This window comes from Cydia pomonella, chromosome 23, assembly GCF_033807575.1.
Source record: "Cydia pomonella isolate Wapato2018A chromosome 23, ilCydPomo1, whole genome shotgun sequence".
NCBI lineage: Eukaryota > Metazoa > Arthropoda > Insecta > Lepidoptera > Tortricidae > Cydia > Cydia pomonella.
Window position 1 is genome coordinate 8,150,002 of NC_084725.1, and position 21,175 is coordinate 8,171,176.

At 35.9% G+C, this 21,175-nt stretch overlaps 1 protein-coding gene across 3 annotated transcripts in view; it reads right to left on the reverse strand.

The window, feature by feature from the left end:
• LOC133530569 (uncharacterized) overlaps positions 1-21,175 on the reverse strand; it is a 381,835-nt gene that overhangs the window by 206,136 nt on the left and 154,524 nt on the right. The window lies entirely within an intron of this gene.

Consider the following 21,175-nt stretch of genomic DNA (forward strand, 5'->3'; position numbering starts at 1 on the left):
TAGAGTAGAATAAGCATGGTTTTCTAGAATTTATTGTTACAGATGTTATAGAAGATTTGTCTCTCTATTTAAACAATAAGTGTTTGGAAATGTAATTTTTGGTACAAACTTTTATCGCTGACTGTACTTTTCTTTGCACAGACAAATATTACTTAGCGCTGGTTAACAAATTGTACACCTAAACCTCTCTCAAAAATCACTATATTTATAGATATAGAAATCGCATGAAAATCCGTTCAGTAGTTTTTGAGTTTATCGCGAACATACATAGCATACAGATAAACACTGTAGGGATGTCTAACTGAATCCATTTTGATACGCATGATAAAAGTGCACTTAATTTCATTGAAACACGGTTCACTTTGCAATCGAATCATTCGATAAAAGGCCGAGAAAGAGAAATGCTCTTGAGCACAAAGCATCCTTTGTTGTACTGGAAATTAATTCCCGTTGATTTGGTGGCTTGTTTACGGCGAGGATATGGCTCAGATTACATAAGAAGCAGATACGCTATATTTAAAAATCGCGGGTGAACAAAACTTACAATGTCGTCGGCATATCGCATTTCATGTTCCCTCGGGCTAACTAGCCCGTATCCGTATACAGGATGTAACAAAAATATTCAGTATTGTATTCTGGTTAGAAAAAGTAGACTTTTTTTTCATGCCAATATTTTTTTTATGGGGAGGTCGACCAAGTAAGTTAACCCTCCATACAAGGCCAAAAACGTTCCACGTCAAAAAAAAAATCTTCAAATTTTTCTGATCAGGACATTGAATCGAATATTATAATATTAAGGGCTTAAACGGATCCCTACTATTTTCGTTAGATCCTGTATGGAACCTCACCGTACAAATATTAAAACATTGTAACGCACCTGGGCCTTGCGAGGTTAAAGTCTTAACCCCTTATCTCAGACTTTACTGGGCAAAGTTTTAAAACAATGGGCCCGATTCTAGCTTTAAGATACGTTAACGTTTTTGTTTGAAGAAACTTCACTTTTGACACTGACATATCCGATCCATATCGTATCTAGACCTAATATGTAACGTAACTCAAAGTTCGAATCGGGCCGATAAGGTTACTTGCGATAATGAAGTTATAGCACACTTCATTGCCATGTCTGTTATTTTTACTTATATTTCTCACGAACCTTAATATGTTAATCTGACAGGCTTTAAATTTAAAACACAATTTTGCTCCCACTAGGAAAAATCTGAATAATAACAAATTATCTTTCTTTAGCGTTGATCTCGGGTATGTATTTAGCTACAGTTTCATTTTATTATTACAAAGCCCATGCTTGTGAAATAACAATCGTTAATGATACCGCTAGAATTTAATATGTATTTTTATCAGCTTACACCAGAAGTAAACGTTATCATGTTTCAAAAAAATCTGGCACATATACATGTATTTTAAGTGGTGTATCTACACACTACATTTATTAATCTGGCCCCGGCTTATGTTATGAATCGTTTGGGGGCGCAGAATTAAGGAGTTAACCGCGTGTTATCTAATAAGTAATAAGGAAGAAGCCGTGATTGCGTTTACGGCTTTTATGGTTGTTATGATGATATAACATACGTTTCCTCGTACATGTGCTCGTTAAGGCCCCTGTGTTCTCTTCTCTCGCTCTCACTGAGCATAAGTGTGAGCGAGATAGCTCAAATACAAAATTCAAAATAATTCGGCAAGCAATATAAATCAACACACGAGATACGAGCTTTTTAAAGTACCCATGTAACTCAACTGTCAACGTTTTTTGGCAGTTACTATAAAGCGTTCGTATGTTGTAAAATCATGACATATAATGTTTGCAGTAAATTGCTGCTCGGTAAATTTCCAATAATTAATTACGGTGCATAATGAAGTGTAACTTAAATAAAAACTTCTTAAGTAATGATTACGCGGATAAATTATATTTTTTTAACGAGCCTATAAAGTGTCCAACTTCTAATTTTCCCGATTAACTGCAGCATCCGTCCAGATGCTAAGAAAGGCGTCCAGGTCGTCCCGCTATCTCCTCTTAGGTCAACCATGCCGGCGTTTACGTTGTGGCACCCACTCCGTGGCTAGTTTAGCCCACCTCTGTGGGTGCATACGTCGTACATGGCCTGCCCAGTCCCACTTCAGCCTGGCGGTTTTGACCCCAACGTCGACGATGCCTGTTTTGGTGCGTAAGACTAATTCTATATAAATAAATAAATAATGAATATTACAACAGGAAAAATATCCTTACTATACTTCAATTCAACTCAATTTATTTATTGCAATCATGTTTATTGTGTACAGATGTTATATAAACTACAGTCAGAACATGATACCTACCTATACTTAGCTATGTCCTTAACAGAATTTTAACCCGCGATCTCCAACACATCAACCCATTCTTAAAACGAAAAATCAATCAATGATTTTTTGATTGAAATTAATCAGAATGCAAATATTTTTCTACCACCGTCATTTGTAGGCGATATTTCATTGTGATTAACTACCTATCGTTCGCATAATGGGTTACCGATTGAATTTCCTTTCGTCACGGAAATAATTTTCAGGAAAAATGGATATTGGTCGGGCATAGGAGTTACCTATTATTTTTAAGATTATGAATGAGCGAGTTGAGGACTCGGGAAGATCAGTATAATGTACGCTTTAAGACTAACAGTGACGAAGTCATGTGCAAGGCTCTGAAACCGGTTAAATTTTCAAACAGCTATCATGTACATGTTGCAAAAAAAACCGTTTCGTTCGTAAAACCGTTATTTAAAACAGTTATTTTTAAACAGGTATTTTAGAAGAACATTTCCATAAAAGTTGTGTTGGTTTAGAACACAAAAAACCGGTTTCTTCTTATGTCGGCGTCTTTTTTTATGCGGCACATCATCAGGCCAGCCGGTCGTCTTGTCGCTCGGCGAATAAACCGGTTTATTTCAGTTACAATAAAGTTCGTAAAAAGTTTGCTATAACGCAAATGAAAGTTCGGAATAAAACCGAAATAAACCGGTATTTGCCGCTATTGTAAAAAAAAAGAATGTGCATTGCAGTCTCCTGTGACTCCTGGCAGAACCTGCATGTCGCGTCTTGTTTCTGAGGGTTGTTACATACCCCTAAGGCTGGTTAGGGGTGACTTAATGACTAGAGTTTGAAAAACTGAGTTGATTCTTAAAGCAGAAGGCTCTAATGACTTGAGTCTTAAACAGCACTAGCTTAAACCAGTTACTTCGCAAAACATTTTGACATAACTTAAAATTTTATACAAAGTATAACTGGATCTCGCAATTAACAATAATTGTATTTCTTATACCACGTCGGTGGCAAACAAGCATACGGCCCGCCTGATGGTAAGCAGTCACCGTAACCTATGGACGCCTGCAACTCCAGAGGTGTTACATGTGCGTTGGCGACCCTTTAAAAACCTGTACACTCCTTTTTTGAAGAACCCCATATTGTAGAACCTCGGGAAAACCTCGTCAGGGAGCTCGTTCCACAGCCGGAGCGTCCACGGAAAGAACGCACAGTACGCGACCATTTATTTAAGCTCTAGGGTGTGAGGATGAACACCCTGCCGACAGCGGGCGGGGCGGTGTTAGAAAGTGGCCGTTGGCATCATGTCAAACAATTCTTTAGAGCACAGCCCATTGTACAGTCAGCGTCAAATACTTTGTAGCAACCAAAGTAGCCAAATAGTTCGGTACACCATATATTTAGTATGGTGTACCGAACTATTTGGCCACTTTGACTGCTACAAAGTATTTGACGCTGACTGTACAAGTATGTGATTGTGGATGAAATTGTGTTGTTTCTCATACGTGTGTTGTGTTGGTTTTCTAAAACGTATCGTCTCCAACTGAAATTAATGGGTTAGGTAATACACAAACAACCATTAATGACGTCTGTTTTCCTCTGTATTCATTTAGATAAAACTTACGTTTTCGACGAACATGCCAATTTTTGTTTTAGTCACATTTCTTCAATCAAAAACGTCACTTTTGACACTGAGAGATCAGTACCCCTAGTGTAATTTTAGTCGATAGCGAAACGTGACGTACGCGTTTGCGTTAAGTCTCATTTTGTATGGGTTTTTGAACAGCGCGCCAAGCGGGACGTTTTGGAAAGTCAAAAATCTCATACAAAATGACACTTAACGCAAACGCGTAACGTTTCGCTGTCGAAAATATTTACACTAGGGGTACAGTATCATATTGGAAACAGAACTACGAGTAAAACTTGGTAATTTTTATTTCTTTGCGGATTTATAGGATACTCCACCGAACACTGTCTATGATCGTAATATGATAAGATTCATATACTAGCCGTGTCTTATCCAACCTCAATATTGGCAGAATCATCAACACCTTGATGGAGCCATGATACGAGTAAAACTAACAACAACACTAACTAAAAGGAGTGGTATAACTAAAACTATAATTGGCCTGGAAGTCTTTATGCGAAGTTGCGCTTAAAAAACTCGATAAAGGACTCGACTTGAGTCTTAAAAGACTCAGAACCTTTTTAAGCGTAGAGTCGCGTAAAAAAGAGCCGGGTATTTCAAATTAAGACCCAAAAGACTCGACTTTCTTCCAACACTAGTTCAATCTCCAAGTTAATGCATTTCGTCCCAAGGGTTCGAGGCCTTAAGAAATTAATGCAGTAGCTACGCAATTTCTGAATAACATGATCAAAATGTGCTTAGCCTTATTCTCTTGAGATTTAAGTAGAAATTTTCGAAATTTCAATCAAAAGCTATAGAGATTTTTTATGTTATTATTCATATACATTGGAACCTCGATAGAATGAATCTGAGGGGAAACACCAAAAAGTTCGTGGTAATGAGTCTTAGGGAGGGTATCGACTTAGAAAGGTTCTTTTAGGTTATTATTTGTTTAAAGGTTTCGAGACTCTCGAGTTACTAAGGTTAAAATAATGAAAAATTCGTATTAGAGAGGTAATTATACATGAGTATAAAGAAGCTTATTATTTTCTTTGAGTTAAATAGGTTTGTTGATAAATAATTTCGAGCTATAGAAGTGATAAGCGGATATGTCTATTCTTAGGAGTTATAGAGGTTAAATTTCAGTTTTAGAGTTATGGAGGTAAATTTTGTGCTGAATAGTTGTGAAAGGAATCGTTGGATATCGTCTTAATGAGGTTAAATATTTCGAGTTATGGAGGTTTTGGGGTTTGAAGTGAAGGAATAGCATTTTATTTCGTGTTAACGAGGACAACCGGTCTGGCCTAGTCACTACCCGACCCTGCTTATGAAGCCGATGGTCCTGGGTTCGAATCCGGTAAAGGCATTTATTTGTGTGATGAGCACAGATATTTGCTCTTCAGTCATTGATGTTTTCTATGTTTTTAAGTATTTGTATTTTATATATACTGTCTGATTACCCAGAACACGAGCCTTCTTGGCTTACCGTAGGTCTTAGTCAATTTGTGTAAGAATGTCTCTATAATATTTAATATTTATTTCGTCTTATCGAGTTTCGAGTTAGCGAGGTACCACTATGTTTAGCTTGAGTAGGTACTTTAATCGTTAAGCTAAGCCGCACATGAGCGGCGTCGAAACTTAAAACATGATCTCTATTTTATCTTGTACTCCTATCTCAAAAGCTGGAAAACACACATGCGTTCCTCTGGTGTTGCAGGTATCCATATTCGATGGTATTTGCTTCCAGCAGGCAATTTCGGACCCGGGTATTATTGGATTTTTTGTTGTTTATGATATAGCAAACGAGCAGACAATTTTTTTATACTACGTCGGTGGCAAACAAGCATACGGCCCGCCTGATGGTAAGCAGTCTCCGTAGCCTATGTACGCCTGCAACTCCAGAGGAGTTTCATGCGCTTTGCCGACCCTAACCCCCTCGTTGAGTGTGCCCAGCAGGCTGGCCGCATTTCCCCGTTGAATGGCGATGCTAATTCTTTTGGCAAAATACTGACTAGATAGATAGATAGATAGAATACTCTTTATTGGCACACCTCAGTAAAAATATACAAGAAAAATAAACCATTGATTAAATTTAGAGGCAGACAACAGGCGGTCTTATCGCTAAAAAGCGATCTCTTCCAGACAACCTTTGGGTAGCGGAAATAGAGAAGTTAATCGAAAAAGTAGGTGTTGCTAAACCGTTATGAAGCCTAGATTCACACACACAATTACAGTGAATAAACATACACATATAAGGAATATAAATAGACATACATAAACATACATATAAATATATATATAAAATTAACCGAAACATAGCTAAATATGACAGCAGCATGTCAGCCACAGAGTAAAAATAACTATGTACTATATAAACACTAAGGGAGAGATAAATAATGTTCTTTGAGTGATTTTTTAAACACAGCAAGAGATTGAGCGCATCTAATGCCAACGGGTAAGGAGTTCCAGAGTCGGACAGCTTGAAAAGTAAATGAAGTGTTGTAAAATTTTGTAGAAGAAGATGGGACGGAGAGAAGCAGGCTGCGCGACAGCCTCACAGAATTTAGGTAGTTAAAACGCTCCTTGAGATAGCGGGGAGTTGCTGGAAGGAAAAGAATAGAAAATAGGAGAGACAGAATATGAAAGTTACGACGAAAACGAATAGGCAACCACTTGAGCTGTGATCGGAAAAGAGAAACATGGTCATACTTGCGTAACCCAAATATGAACCGGATGCAGATATTTTGGATGGAGACTATGACTAATAAAATAAGATGCCAAAAAATTGGCCAAAAGACTTGATCAATCCAGTTTCTTTAACAGCCTCAACGTAATTTTATTCCGTCATAGAGCTCGTTAAAATTGACTTCGGCCTATCGGGGCTGCGGCAGAATGGCCCCCTGGGCCCTGTGATTTATATTTGTTGCCCTCAGACCGTAGAATACCCACTGAAGATCCCGCATTGTGAAGAATATGCGAAGAAACTTTCTGTCTCGTACAGCTTAAGTCACCGGCAAGCTCGGCCGAATTTCAGCTGCCCATACAAACGGAGTTTCGTTCTCATTTTAAAACTAATTCAATTCAATTTAAATATACTTTATTCATGTAGGCCTAGCAACAAGCAATTATGAATAATAAGACAGTATTACATATAATTATCTTAAGCTAATTATCAGAGCAATTTACGTGTTGGATTGTAATAAACTTTGCACATACAGAGACATGAGGTAAATCTAGGGCCGGAATTAGTGTACATACCTAACTCCAGTTTATAAAAAAAGGAATAGAGCAAAAACAAATTTTGTATGAATTTCCTTCCTTATAGCACTCAGAATTGTTCCTTATAGCACTTCTTTCGTTACAACATTTGTACCCCTGTTCACTAGAGCCACAGAACTTTTAAAAAGTGTAACAAGCAGAAACGTCTGCGAATGATGCTATTAAGCTTAGAATAAATTTAAAAATGGAAAAATGACTGCCTTGGGTGAGACTGGAACTCGCGGCCTCTGAGTTCAAGTCTCACAAAAGGCAGTGATTTTTCCACTTTTAAACTTATTCTAAGCAACAAAACTTTACTCGTACCTAAGGTAAAATAAGTTTAAGGTAAGAGAGCTACGTATAAAGCAAGAGCGCGGTCGCGGTGAGTGTGAGTCATCTTACATGCAACATCTAATATGTGGAGATCTGTGGCTCAGAAATAACTAGGTTTTAGGGTTACGGAGGGCGTAAAGTGAATCGGGATAAATTACATTTTGTTTCAGATTATCTCTGTTTCGCACATGGATTTTTTATTTTCCCCCCGGGGTTGGGGAAGGTCGGGTAAGGGTTTGGTTTTACCATAGTTATAGTTATGAGTGTCGTAAAAGGTGAGGCGTGAAAACTAGACGCCCTCTAGCCATAGGTTTAGGTAGGTTATAGATAGGTGGTTCAAATTTTTTTTTGTAATTTTCCGAATTTTTTTGTTACGCTTATTATTCTGATATAACGCACCAGGTTTAGTAACTTTATCTCACCTACAAGGGCGTGAAATTGATTATGTAGTATGAAATCCAAAAAAAATAAGAATTCATTTTCTAGATTTTTATTTGATCATCTGTTTCCACACTATTTAAACATGTGATTTATAGGCTGCGAAGTAGAAAACATTTTTATTTCTATTTATTATAATTTTTCTAAAGTGATTTTTGAATTAAAAAAAATAGAAATAAAATTGTTTATTTAAAACCACATTATTAAATAATGTGACAACAAAAACTAAAATAAAAATCCAATAAAAAAATATATTTTTTTGGGATTTCATACAATGTTTAAAAAAAAAAACAAATTAGTTGAGCACTCCCTTGTAGTTGAGATAAAATTACAAAACTTGTCGTATTTTATCAGCATAATAAGTGTAACAAAATAAGGGGGTGCCGCTTCTTCTAGCTTTCGAATTTTTCCCATACAAACGTAAACCACCCTAGTGTTACGGTAAAATTGTCCACCTGTCAACCCAACAACGAGGAAATATACTACAATAAAATATTATGTAATTTACAATAAATATAATTTGTCCCACGCAGTGTCGTGGATTGCGTGTGGGACAAGACTTGGAATATACAGGGTAATTCAGGAGACGTGATCGCGAATAAACAGTTATTGATTTATTTATTTATTACTTTATTGCACAAAAGAAAAACTTAATGTACAAAAGCCGAATCGAATGCCATGAGGCATTCTCTACCAGTCAACCTGTCAATGAGTTATGACACATTTTGAAACTATAGCTCGTTTTTTTAGCATTAGAAAGGAGGTAAGCGATCTTGACGTGTATTTAATTAAAAAACAATTTTGAAAAAAAGTCACGGCAAATATGTAACAATTATACATCATATGCGATTCTTTACATTCTTTTGCTTTCATAAGTAATATAAACTAATTTTTGAAAAGCATTTTCCAATAATTTTCAATAAAAAGACACATCAAGAATCTTTTTCCTAATGCCAAAAAGAAAACGAACTATATAGTCAAAACCATTTACATGTATAACGAGATAGCTTATAACGACAAAATTATATAGGTATCGTATTGGTATTGTACCAAAATCTGAAAATGTAAATGTATGTATGATTGTAATGAATTTTTCATCTCTAATATAGCGACTATCAGTTATAAATAATGACCATGATTCATTGTTATTATAATTCAAGAGGAATCACGCAAATTTTAACCATCTTAACTGTCGCACAAGTCTAAAATGCACAAATACATATATTTGTTAATTTAAGATTTCTGAGAGAGGAAGAAGACAGAAATTTAATGATCTTGTAGTACACTCAATAACCGGTACACACTAAATTATCAATAACCGGTTATTTATACCCATTACTATTAATATACTTACTAAGTAATAGTAAGTTATTACTATTTTGCATCGTACCTTGTTTTTCTTAGCCATATCCAGAATCCCTCTGTATATGCGCCAAAATTTCTACCGCGAAATACTCGATATTGTTTCTGTCACTGCCAAGCACAGACACAGAAGTAACATACACAGAGAGTTCTCTGTAAAGAACCTCAAATTACTGTTCTAAGAAATAAATAACAAACTAAAAGAACATTTACAACCATTTAGTTGGTTTAAAAAATTTAATCTTATTGTTGCTGTTGTTTGGCGATATATTTTATAAGTAATACGCATAATAACAAGTGTGTTTACCAACGCAAAAAGTAAAGGTTTTCGACTAAATTGTACCAAAATTGCGTTGTCTGACCATTTTTAACACACATTAACTTCGCGAAAGAGGTATGTCAGGATCGTAGTAAGTGGAAATCCGTGGTCTCTGCCTACCCCTCCTGGAAAATATTAACTTCGCTCGTTTCGTTTTAAGCGCTGGTGGCCTAGCGGTAAGAGCATGCGACTTGCAATCCGGAGGTCGCGGTTCAAACCCCGGCTCGTACCCATGAGTTTTTCGGAACTTATGTGCGAAGTATCATTTGATATTTACCAATCGCTTTTCGGTGAAGGAAAACATTGTGAGGGAACCGTAACTATGCACTGAATTATAGTGTCGTTTACTTATATATTATTGTACCGCAATATTAAATATCATAGGAACCAGGAGCCCCAGCATTTTGAAAAAAAATGTTATTTACCAATTTTGAGGTTAGAAATTATTTTATCTTAAAAAAACGTGTATAGTTTTAGTCCTTTTGTAGACCACAAGGTTTTTTATCAATATTTTTCCAAACAGACTTTCTGTAGCAACTTGCTCTGTAAGTAATCCCCCGAGGGGCGTATTTCGCAAACGTATGTAAATAATTACGTATTTACATGTGTTTTGGAACAAGCGGTTGATTTTTGGCGCTTTTAGCGATTACGGCCCTAGCTCTTGTTTGCCTTCTTATAAATATTTACAATTATATCGGATGTTATTGGGGGGTTAAATGTACCTGTAAGGTATTTATTAACATTTTAGCTTGAGCGCCATCTCGTATGCATAGTGGTACTTTGTACACTTTTTAAAGAATTATTTGAGCAATTTTTTATTTAGGCAACAAACAGTATCTTATTCTTATTTTTATTTAGGTACATCATAAGCACAATTCCACTATACATATGTCCTAAAAAAATCTTCCTCTAAAATATGAAAACGTATGGAATTTTCTTAACCCTTTAATAATTTGACATTCCTTTCTAGTCATTCGATTTTGAACCGTAATTCTTATAGTAGAGATGCGTTTGCCAACAAAAAAAGTGTTATATAAATAGCATAAATAAACTAATCCTTGTGAGAAATTCTTAGTGATGCTGTCAATAGAAACCCAAACTATTTCGCTTGACATAAAATCAAATGAAAAGTCGGCCGGGCTGATTTCGCTTTAACGCCGCAGCCACTTCATCGTCTCTGAACCTTTTATAATTAAAATCGTAAAGGTTCATAGTTCAATCTTCTGTTTTACGAGTAAGTCAACCCTTCGCGGCCTATCGGCCATCAAATCTAGGGACGGACCCTTTTGACGAACTACTGTTATCAATGCGTTTTACGCACATATACCCTAGGGATGTAGGAATCAGGTTCCACGCTAAATCCAAGCACAATCCAAGCTAAATAATAGAGCCTTGTGGATTCTGGTTTGATTCTGCCAACTTCGTAGAAAAGTTTTCCGAGTCCGGTCCGGAGTCCGGACACATCCCTACAAACAAGCTCCTATGTATGATAGGTGTTAAACCGTCACCACTGTGTGTAGACTGTCAGAAACATGATGACGTGTTGTTGGAAATTCGGACTTGAGAAAAATAATTTTTGGTAGTTAGGGCTACATGCACAATGGACAGATCTAATGTTGGTTGGCAGAGCCTTTATCCGACAGCAATCAGTGTATACCACTTTATTAATCTCTTCCTTGCGTAGGGAACTATGAAAGCACCCATGAGGCTGATATGTTCACCGAGAGTGTCCAAAGCCTCAATAAAAATCAAATAAAAAAACCTTTATCCTATTGGTGAAATGGCGTGTTTTTTAAAAAGAATGTGGCTTTTACGACAACTGGTTCTTAAAGTTTGAAAACATCACAAATGTACTGCAGATTTCAGAGACCTTGTGGCCATTTCCGAAGATCTATTATCGCTTGATGCAAGCACGATATTTTACACAGTTTTACTTCACTGCTTTCATAAAAAGAGGTGTTTTAAAGAGAAAACCTCGTGACACCTTTGATAGAGTATAGTTTTGTGAGTCGTAAAGCAAGTTGTTCGAAATTGACAGTGAAAGTTAGATACAGTCACAGACTTTAATTGCTAATCCATCGAAGGTTCAAGCTAATTTGGTCGTCAACGGTATGATTTCCAATGTAAAGTAAACCCTAAATGGTTCAACAATTTATCTCAATTTCAAATCTAAAAGTACGAGCAACATACACAAAACACTCATCTATTCCCCAGCCCCAAACTCCATTATCTACTAAGCCTAGCTATAATAAATGGTCACCTAGTTAAAATAAATCGCGGGCAATCCGGCACGATCGGAATGGCGGTTAATGCCAAATGTTGTACGTGAGCAGTAGGGGGTTTTAGGGGGAAAATTGATCTGATCTAAATATGTATTAGGTTGATTTTGATATGTTTGACCATAGTTTTCCTTTTTCTTTCTATGATGCAGGAGAATATAAATCGAATAGAATAGATTTTTCTTATTCGTAAACACAAACAGTCAATAGACATACATAAAAGAGAACAGTGAGAATAAAATGTCACGAAATGGCCGTATCTCAGCATTTTGCTGGCGATTTCCAGCTCTGATCTTCCGATGAGACCATCAAGTGAAAAATACCGTCGCCCATGGACACTCGAAACACCAGAGAAGTTGTTGGCGGCCTTTAAGATGGAAGTACGCTCTTTTCTTGAAGGTTTGAAGGTCGTATCAGTCCAGAAATATCACAGGCGACAGCTCGTTCTAAAGTTGAACAGCTAGTTAAACTTTACCTGCCACATACATTGAGAGGTGAATACGTAGCTATGACTGGAAATCTTTCACTACGGGCAAAAAACATATGTTCCTAAGCATAGAGTGCTCACTCCATACAAACATAAAAATCGATTTATGAGAAGTTTTAACCGAGCTTTGCGAAAACTTATTTATAATAAGATTTAAACTTAATAAGTAGTTTTAAACAAGTTTTAAACTTATTAGCAATAGGTTTTATTGTGCCTCACATACAAATTAATATTATTAAGTAAGAAAACTCATGTGATGAGTGAGCACTCCAGGCTAGCTCCAAAAACGCGAAATTGTAGACGTCTTTCAACTGGTATGATGATGATGACGATGATAAAGAGCCTGTCTTGAGAACAATGCCTGGAGCAACAGTAGGATGAGATAAATTTAATAAGATGTGTATTATTTTGTGTTACATTTTTATATTTTAGTTAGTTTACTAAGGATTGGATGGCGGGATGACCTGGATAGCTACCTGAATATCTGGCCGGAAGAAACACCAAATCGGGAGTCGTGGAAATCAACGGGAGGAACTTTGCCAAACAGTGGGACACTCAAACAGGCTAATTAAAAAAAAAGTATTTTATGTAGGTATAAATAGGACACTAGCTAATAAATAGAACAGATATATTGAGATGGATTTTGGCCTTAAACTCTTATGAAAATAACTTTCTAGAAATCTAACAATGAACGAACTATGCCAAAATGCAATCACGTCGACTCAAATAACAATAAACTATCGACCAATCTTCCTGAAATATCAAACTACGTCTTCATTCCAATTCCAACTCTATCTTCACTTGAATAAAGCTGAGAATAGTTTTACCGACATCAAATTATTTCAAGAAGAGTTTGATCGAATTTGGACTTTAAAATTGAAGTAGTAAGGCTGGAAATACTTTGTTAGAAGCAGGTTTGAGATTAACCGGGTAAGTTGAGCGACGTTAAATAATTACCTGGTTCCTATGAAAACTGAATTATCCTCAAATTTCTTGCTGCGACGCGTCGCACGGCCTGCTACTGCAGGCAGACTGCTGCCGTAAATACCACTAAACTAATACCTATATACATAGTAAGGTAGAAGTACTAGTGCTCGACGCTGCACTAGTACTCGACATGGGCACTTTATGTCAAAGTGACAAGGATTAAGTTCGAATAGAGAAAAATCTTCGTTGTTCAAATTTAACCTATATTTCCATGAAATAAAGTGCCCATGTCGGAGACTAGTGCAGCGTCGAGCACTAGTACTTCTACCTTATATGTTTATCCACTCACATGCTTGATATTTTTCAGTGACTTCTATTATTATAATAAAATATGGATGACAGCTGGTAACTACATCTACCAAAAGTGCATTAAAGCATGTGAGTGGATAGTGAGTTTAACCTACTTTTAACCTTCTAAACAGCTGAGAACCATTTTTAAACCGTCTGCTATTTGAACATGAAAGAAAGTACATGATTAAGAAATCGTGTCTAAGACGAATATGGAGGGCCAAATCGCCTTAACGTACAATCGTAGTCCTCATTTTCCTCTCTTTTAAAAAACAAAATATTTTCATTAATATCCAATGAAAATATTTTAAATAAATAAATATTATAGGGACATTCTTAAACAAATTGACTAAGCCCCACGGTAAGCCAAGAAGGCTTGTGATGTGGGTACTCAGACAACGATACATATAATATACAAATATTTAAATACATAAAAAAACATCCATAACTCAGGAACAAATATCTGTTCTCATCACACTAATAAATGCCCTTACAGGGATTGGAACCCAGGACCATCGGCTTCATAGGCTACCCACTAGGCCAGGCCCGACCGGCCTAATTTCACTTAAAAATTGCTTTATTAAGTAGGTACCCAATAACTTAAAGTAAAAAGTTACTCTGCAAAAACCTAATCATCAAACCCAGGAAGTTTCCTCCATATTGAAAATTCCATCTAATTGCAAAGTTGACAGTCTTACAGTTGAATATTTCAACGGCCGAATACATTAAGATGATAGGCCAAAGGAATTGTAACCTTAAAACTATAGATGTAAGGTTTACGGGGCCAGTGGCTACTACGGGTCGCGACCCCTTATAAGCTGGTAGGGACATCTTGTTTGGGGTTTGAGTGTGAAGGATAAAGTCAGATTTAAAGTTCGTTACTTGCAAATAAAAAAGTGAACTGTAATAAAGATAGTTTCCCACACTCGGAGTTGATTGCACAATAATACGTCAAAGTGACAATGACAATTATTATGCCTCGTAGGTAGTAGGGTTGTACACGACCTTTGGCCAAGCCATATATTTTGACTAAGGTGTAGAGTTTGTGAAGTTAGGGCTTGTAGAGTTAGAAACTTGGATGTACGTGAGATCTGATAAATTTTTGACAGTGAATAAAAATAAGTTAAAGCGCATACCTAACAGCGATAGTAGTGAATTCAAGCCTTTTTGACATTCAATTTAATAGTCTGACTTAGTGATACTGGTTAGGAAAGAAAGAAATAAGTAGGTTTAATTTTAAATTATGTTATATATACTATGAATACTTATTTACATTATTTATTTAAACATAAGCAATAGTTTATTAATACATAAATAACTATAAAAAATAACACTTAACTTGGTTTCACCTCCATTTTGTTTGTTAAATACAGTATATGCCAAGTTGCGGGCTTTCTATCAGATAGGAATATAGGTATTTAAAAAGCTAGATAGTCGCATAAAAATGACCACAAGTAGCTCTTATCTCATGGCACTAACGTTCAAGAATGTCAACGATAGTCCAATAATAAATTCAAATAAACACGTCAATAAAATACAAGTTTCAGCACATATCCTTTGTGTGTGCTGTAAACCCACGGCCAAGTCGTTAAATATTCACGAAGCACGTGCTCGGAGTAGTTCATTCTGTAGTGTGTCCGGGTTGAGGGGCTGATACGAATACTTTATGTTTGGAGTTTACTTGGACCGTTGTCGGTTACTGATGATTTAATACTGACATTTAGTTATAAAACTTTATTTAAACTTTATTGCGCAAAATATATACAAACTATGTACAAATGGCGGACTTAATGCGAAATGGCATTATCTACTAGTCAATTATAGGGCCAAACAGAGATATAATTGGTACAGAGAGAAAAGTATGTTTAATGTATTAAAAAGAAAAGAAACTACAAATATAATATTGATGGATATTAGTTCTTGTTTTAGCGAATGCTAACGTCTTCCGCTTGAAAAAAAAATTATTTACCTACATATGCTTACTTAATTCATATTATACGGTATGTTCTTAAAACAAGACAACGAAAAGAATTTTGACCCATATGTCTATGTTTACATCTCTCTCCTCGATCCCCATCACGCATCCAGCTTCCCAATTCCCAATCCGCACTAAAATGTTTACGAGCCAGTCCGTCACGTACGACCAAGCCTACGTTTTCTGGACTTGGACGTTTCTTTCCGGGCCCGTAATAGGACATTACATGGGGAGGCTTGTTCGCCAATTAATTGGAAATGGGAAATGCTTGGTTCTCATTTAAATGTATAGTTTCATTTAATATGTACAGGAAGAAATTTTATAGAGGGCAGTAACTGAAAAAAATACAAGTGTGTGCAACAAATGTTAGGTTCCGTACCATGTTCTAATAAAAACCAATTTAAAAATAACGGTATTTGGAACGCAATCGAAATTAATTGGAATCCGAGCCTTGATCGGAAGGTCAGATGGCAGATACTTCAATTCTTGGGATTAGTTGCCAAGTGGACCTCAGGCTCCCATGAGCCGTGGCTAAATGTCGGGACAACGCCAACGCGAGGAAAATGATCATAATTTAATACCAGCGTTAAACTCATACTCGAAAGATACCTTGTTATAAATAAGCTGAGTAGACTTTGTTAGTGTGTTATAACAATTTTAGTGTGTTTTTTAATTAACCAAATAAATGTACATAAAATATGAATATAATGCTGTTACTTTATTCATATTAATATATTTTTTTGCATCCATATTAATTTTTACAAAGGATGGTATTAAACATTATAAAGGCGGTACATGATACCCTGTTAGGGCATGGCAATAATCTAAATACTAATGGTGACTATTTATTTATGTAAATTTTTGATTTGTGATATGGGTACCTTGCCAGAAATAAATATTATATTTTTATTTTTATGCCCTTTATTTATTTAACATCTTAGATTAGGTTGTTTGTAATATGAATATAAAAGTAAAATATAAAAACACTTAGAAAACAATACAAAATACATATAAACACATTATAACAAACATAAGTGCCGCCAGCAGCGGGGCAGGGCCCAAGCTGCCGGTGGTCAGGGCCGCAGAGAGAGGAACCGCCGGACTTACCGCGCCGTGTCCAAGATCACCGCCTTCTGCATCTGACCCTTGATCCAACCACCTAGCGAGTCTCTCAAGGTGTTGGTCGGGACTCTTTGCTATGAGACCGTTCGCTGAAATTATTATTATTTACAAATAATAAACTAAACTAACTTTTTTACAAACCAGCTACTTAAATCATAACCAGATTTCAAACAAATTGCTCAATATTATACCAAAACGAGTTTCACGCGACCCGATATGTCCAGAGGCGACACAACGGTTCGCTGCGTTTGTGTAAATACTGTTAATTATTACATTGTATGTGTTGTTGTGGACAGGGTATCTGGGTCAGCACACAGTAGTAAAAACAATAGTTTAGGTATCTGACCCATGTAAATATCAGAGGCTCACGGTCGGATTCGAAAAATGATTAAGATCTGATACGTTTAAGATCTTAGAGAGATCTTTAAAATATCGATAACTAAACGACATGTCAAAATTGACGTTCATTTCGATTCCGCTGTGATCCCAATAAGATCTATCTACAATATTTCGAACGTCAAAGTGGCATTGGTTACCCGAATCGAGCTGCTTCTGTCAATTATACGACATACAAACGATATCTAAATGAAAACTTACTCGTATCCAAACAAGCAGCGGTATTATGGTCGCATTTCTATCATATGTCATGTCATGCGTCACTTTCGCACTTACATACTTGTTAGAACGTGGCAGGCATAATGACAAATGATAAAGAGCCGACCATCTTAGCCCTACAGCTGTGGCAGCATGGTTCCATTTTTATCGCTTGTCACTTTCGGACTTACATACTTGTTAGAACGTGACAGGCATGGTGATTTTATTATCTTCTTCTTTCATAATTCGCCAGTGTCAAGGTATTATGAGCTTCAGATACGACTAAAATCCTACGGTTAGTAAAAGACAGTGTAAGGTGATTTTATTATCTTCTTCTTTCATAATTCGCCAGTGTCAAAGTATTATGAGCTTCAGATACAACTAAAATCCTACAGTTATTACAAGACAGTGTACGGCGATTTCATCAGTACTTGTAAAGCGATAGCTGGACTTTACAAGTAGCACGTAGACTACCGGCCGTTGACTCCAAAATGGTGGTTAAACGCGTTTCAAGATTAATTCTTCATTCACTGCACAGTACCACATTAGTTTACTGTATAATAAGCTATCGATATTACACTTTAAATAATATTAATGAGCAAAAAACAAAGTAATTAATCACGAGGCGTGACTATCAAAATGGCGTTCAAACCGTCCCCTAGTATTTTTTTAAACAGCTGGAGTACGGTGACAGATGCCATTTCCATAAAAATTATAACCTTAACGCAAAATGCAAATATATATTGAGATAACATCTGTCATCTTAACTAAGCTGATAATATCACTACGCCTTATAAAACAATGTCTGTCTGTCTGTCTGTCTGTCTGTCTGTATGTATGTATGGTCGCGACAAATTCAAAACTTTGTTATCACTTGTAAATAGAGTGATTCTTGAGGAAGGTTTGTATAATTTGTAGACCCGTGTGAAGCCGGGGCGGGTCGCTAGTACTAACTATAACTAGTAATTTTGACAACCGCGTCCTTAGATTCGTCAAATCGACCGTAAAAATTTGATTCCTCATATGACCTTATTTGGATTAATTCTCTAACCGAGTGAAACAAGCCGAATTCGTTCATGACTTCACGGTCTTGAACAAAACGTACTCCATATCATAAAGACTTATCTCCCAATCCATCCATTCCTATTTTCAAACGTATTCATACCGCATTTGAGTATAATTTGGAATGTAGACGTTTTAAGTTATGTCATTCTGTAACGAAACGAATTCCTTGTCAAAAAGACTATTACTTCCAACCATATTAACTATTAAACTTAATTATTAATGCCGCAACGTGGTTCAAATTTTGAACCACGTTGCGGCATAATTTCGAATGTAGATTTTTGGCAGATAAGTCATAACCTTACTGATCTATCTTTTCTTATCTTCAACCGTATTGCTACGATATTAAGGTGCATATTTGAATGTACATCGTTGGCTGTTCAGTCATTATGTAACTGTGTGGTTATGGTATGGTTATGAAGCGTGACGTAGTCAGTGGTGCGAGCGCGGAGTTACATAAGGTTCTTTCTGTGGTAATTCATTTCATTATGTATACAGGATGACTTCAAATTGGTAATACAAAACACTTGGTTATGGCTAAGTTAATGCCAAATAGTATACTACATTAACCCCGTTGTTAAAATTAGCTGTGTTTAATTATCGCTAATTTTCAAATAAAAGAAATAATTAAAGTCCAGAAGTGTGGTTACCTTACATTAAATACTTAACTGTCATACCTGTCACTCGATTTTATCAATGTAAGTTATTAATTATCGATATCACTTAGATAGTGATATCACTCGTGTAACTGGCAGTTGATTGATAACCAGGAAAGTGTTAATTTGATATTCTTTAAACTTCTTTTACAGTACATATGGTGCTACTTTACCGCACTAGTGCGAAATTTAGCATATTACGTTACTAAGTCGAACATTTAAAGGGCCATATGTACTGTAAAACGTTGTACGATACATGTGCGAATAGGTAATTCGCAACTCGTATCGATTTAAAACACTCCCTTCGGTCGTGTTTTAATTTATCGCCACTCGTTTCGATTTTCCTATTTTTCGCACTTGTATCGTAATGTACTATTTAATCATTATCAGGGGTCGGACAAAAAGTGCGGATGACGTAAAAATGACGTAATCTTGCACACAGGATGATGTTTGAGTTTGTATTTAAACTTCCGTGTGACATGTAGTAACAAAGTAGTATTAATGAAGTAACAAAATAATCGTAAATAAATCCATGGAATTTATAATACAGATATAGGGTGATGTAGTGAATAAAATAAATTTCACGAAACTTGTTACCATAAGGTATAATTATTTGAAATTAGTTCGAACAAGTCTGTGGGATTGCCACAATATTCGAGTAAAGATGACATTTTAGAGCGTTTTCTTATACATTAGTAAATATAAATTTTAGCTAAATATAATCGTGAAGATACAATAGCTAAACAATAACGAAGTCAATTTATTGTTCATCTGATTGACAATGTGTCAGTCAAAAACGTACTTACTCATTTCAAGTGGCGATATCGTTTAATAAAGAGGTTGATAAATGATAAGTGATAATTGTTTATGAAAATCAAAAATACTATTTGAAATCATCCTATAAGTGGTTTGACGTCATCCGCACTTTTTGTCCGACCCCTGATCATTATGTTAGGATAACCATGTGAAACCCAAACAAATTGGATAAATTAAAACTTAAAAACAAATGCTTTTCATTATTTTAAAAGAATGAGATTTAATTTAGGGGCTTAATTTAGGGAAGATGTGTGTTAAACATTGGTGTTTTACTTACTTACATCCTGTATATCATATTCATTGGATAAAGAATAATAATGATTATGAGTCGCAATCATAAATATGTACCCAGATTTTAATTATATTTAGATGACATCAAGTGAAATAATGATTGATAGGATACTGGTCTCGAATGTCCTATTTTCCAAATGTCCAGTCCCCAAACGTCCAATCTCTTTTTTTATACTACGTCGGTGGCAAACAAGCATATCCATCTGATGGTAAGCAGTCTCTGTAGCCTATGGACGCCTGCAACTGCAGAGGTGCAACTCTATAGATTCAATTCCCCAAATGCACCTAGATATGTGCAAAAGAAACTCACACTTGCAAACAAGTGTCAATATTGTTGTATCTCGATACCATTGGACACTAGTAAGATCAGTACCCCTAGTGTAACTAAATTCGATTTTGAAACGTGACGTACGCGTTTGCGTTTAGTCTCATTTTGTATGGGTTTTTGAACAGCGCGCCAAGCGGGACGTTTTGGAAAGTCAAAAATCTCATACAAAATGACACTTAACGCAAACGCGTTCGTCACGTTATGATGTCGATCAAAGTTACACTAGGGGTACAGTAAGGAGGTATGTATGCAGTATCTATCTCTTTTTAAGCGCACATTATTAAAAGGAGACTTATTTTACAACACGGATAGCACCATTACAAAATATATAATTCTTATTTTGATATCACTATATACTTAGGACTTGTGCACAAATCACGCGAGGATTTTTCGGCTTCTTTTTGACCCGACCTTGGTGATATTTACTGAGGTTCTTGGCTACCCCCCGTAGCCTCTACATAACCTCACGAGTAAGCTTTGTTTTTTTTTCATTCGAACTAATTTTAAGATATACAGTATTGTAGGTATATAGGATTATTTATTTTGTTCTACGATGGAATTCAACTTGGTGTCCATATAATTAAATATAATAGATAAAAAGACCTCGTAAATCTTATATATTTTTCTATTTTCGTTATGAACGTGA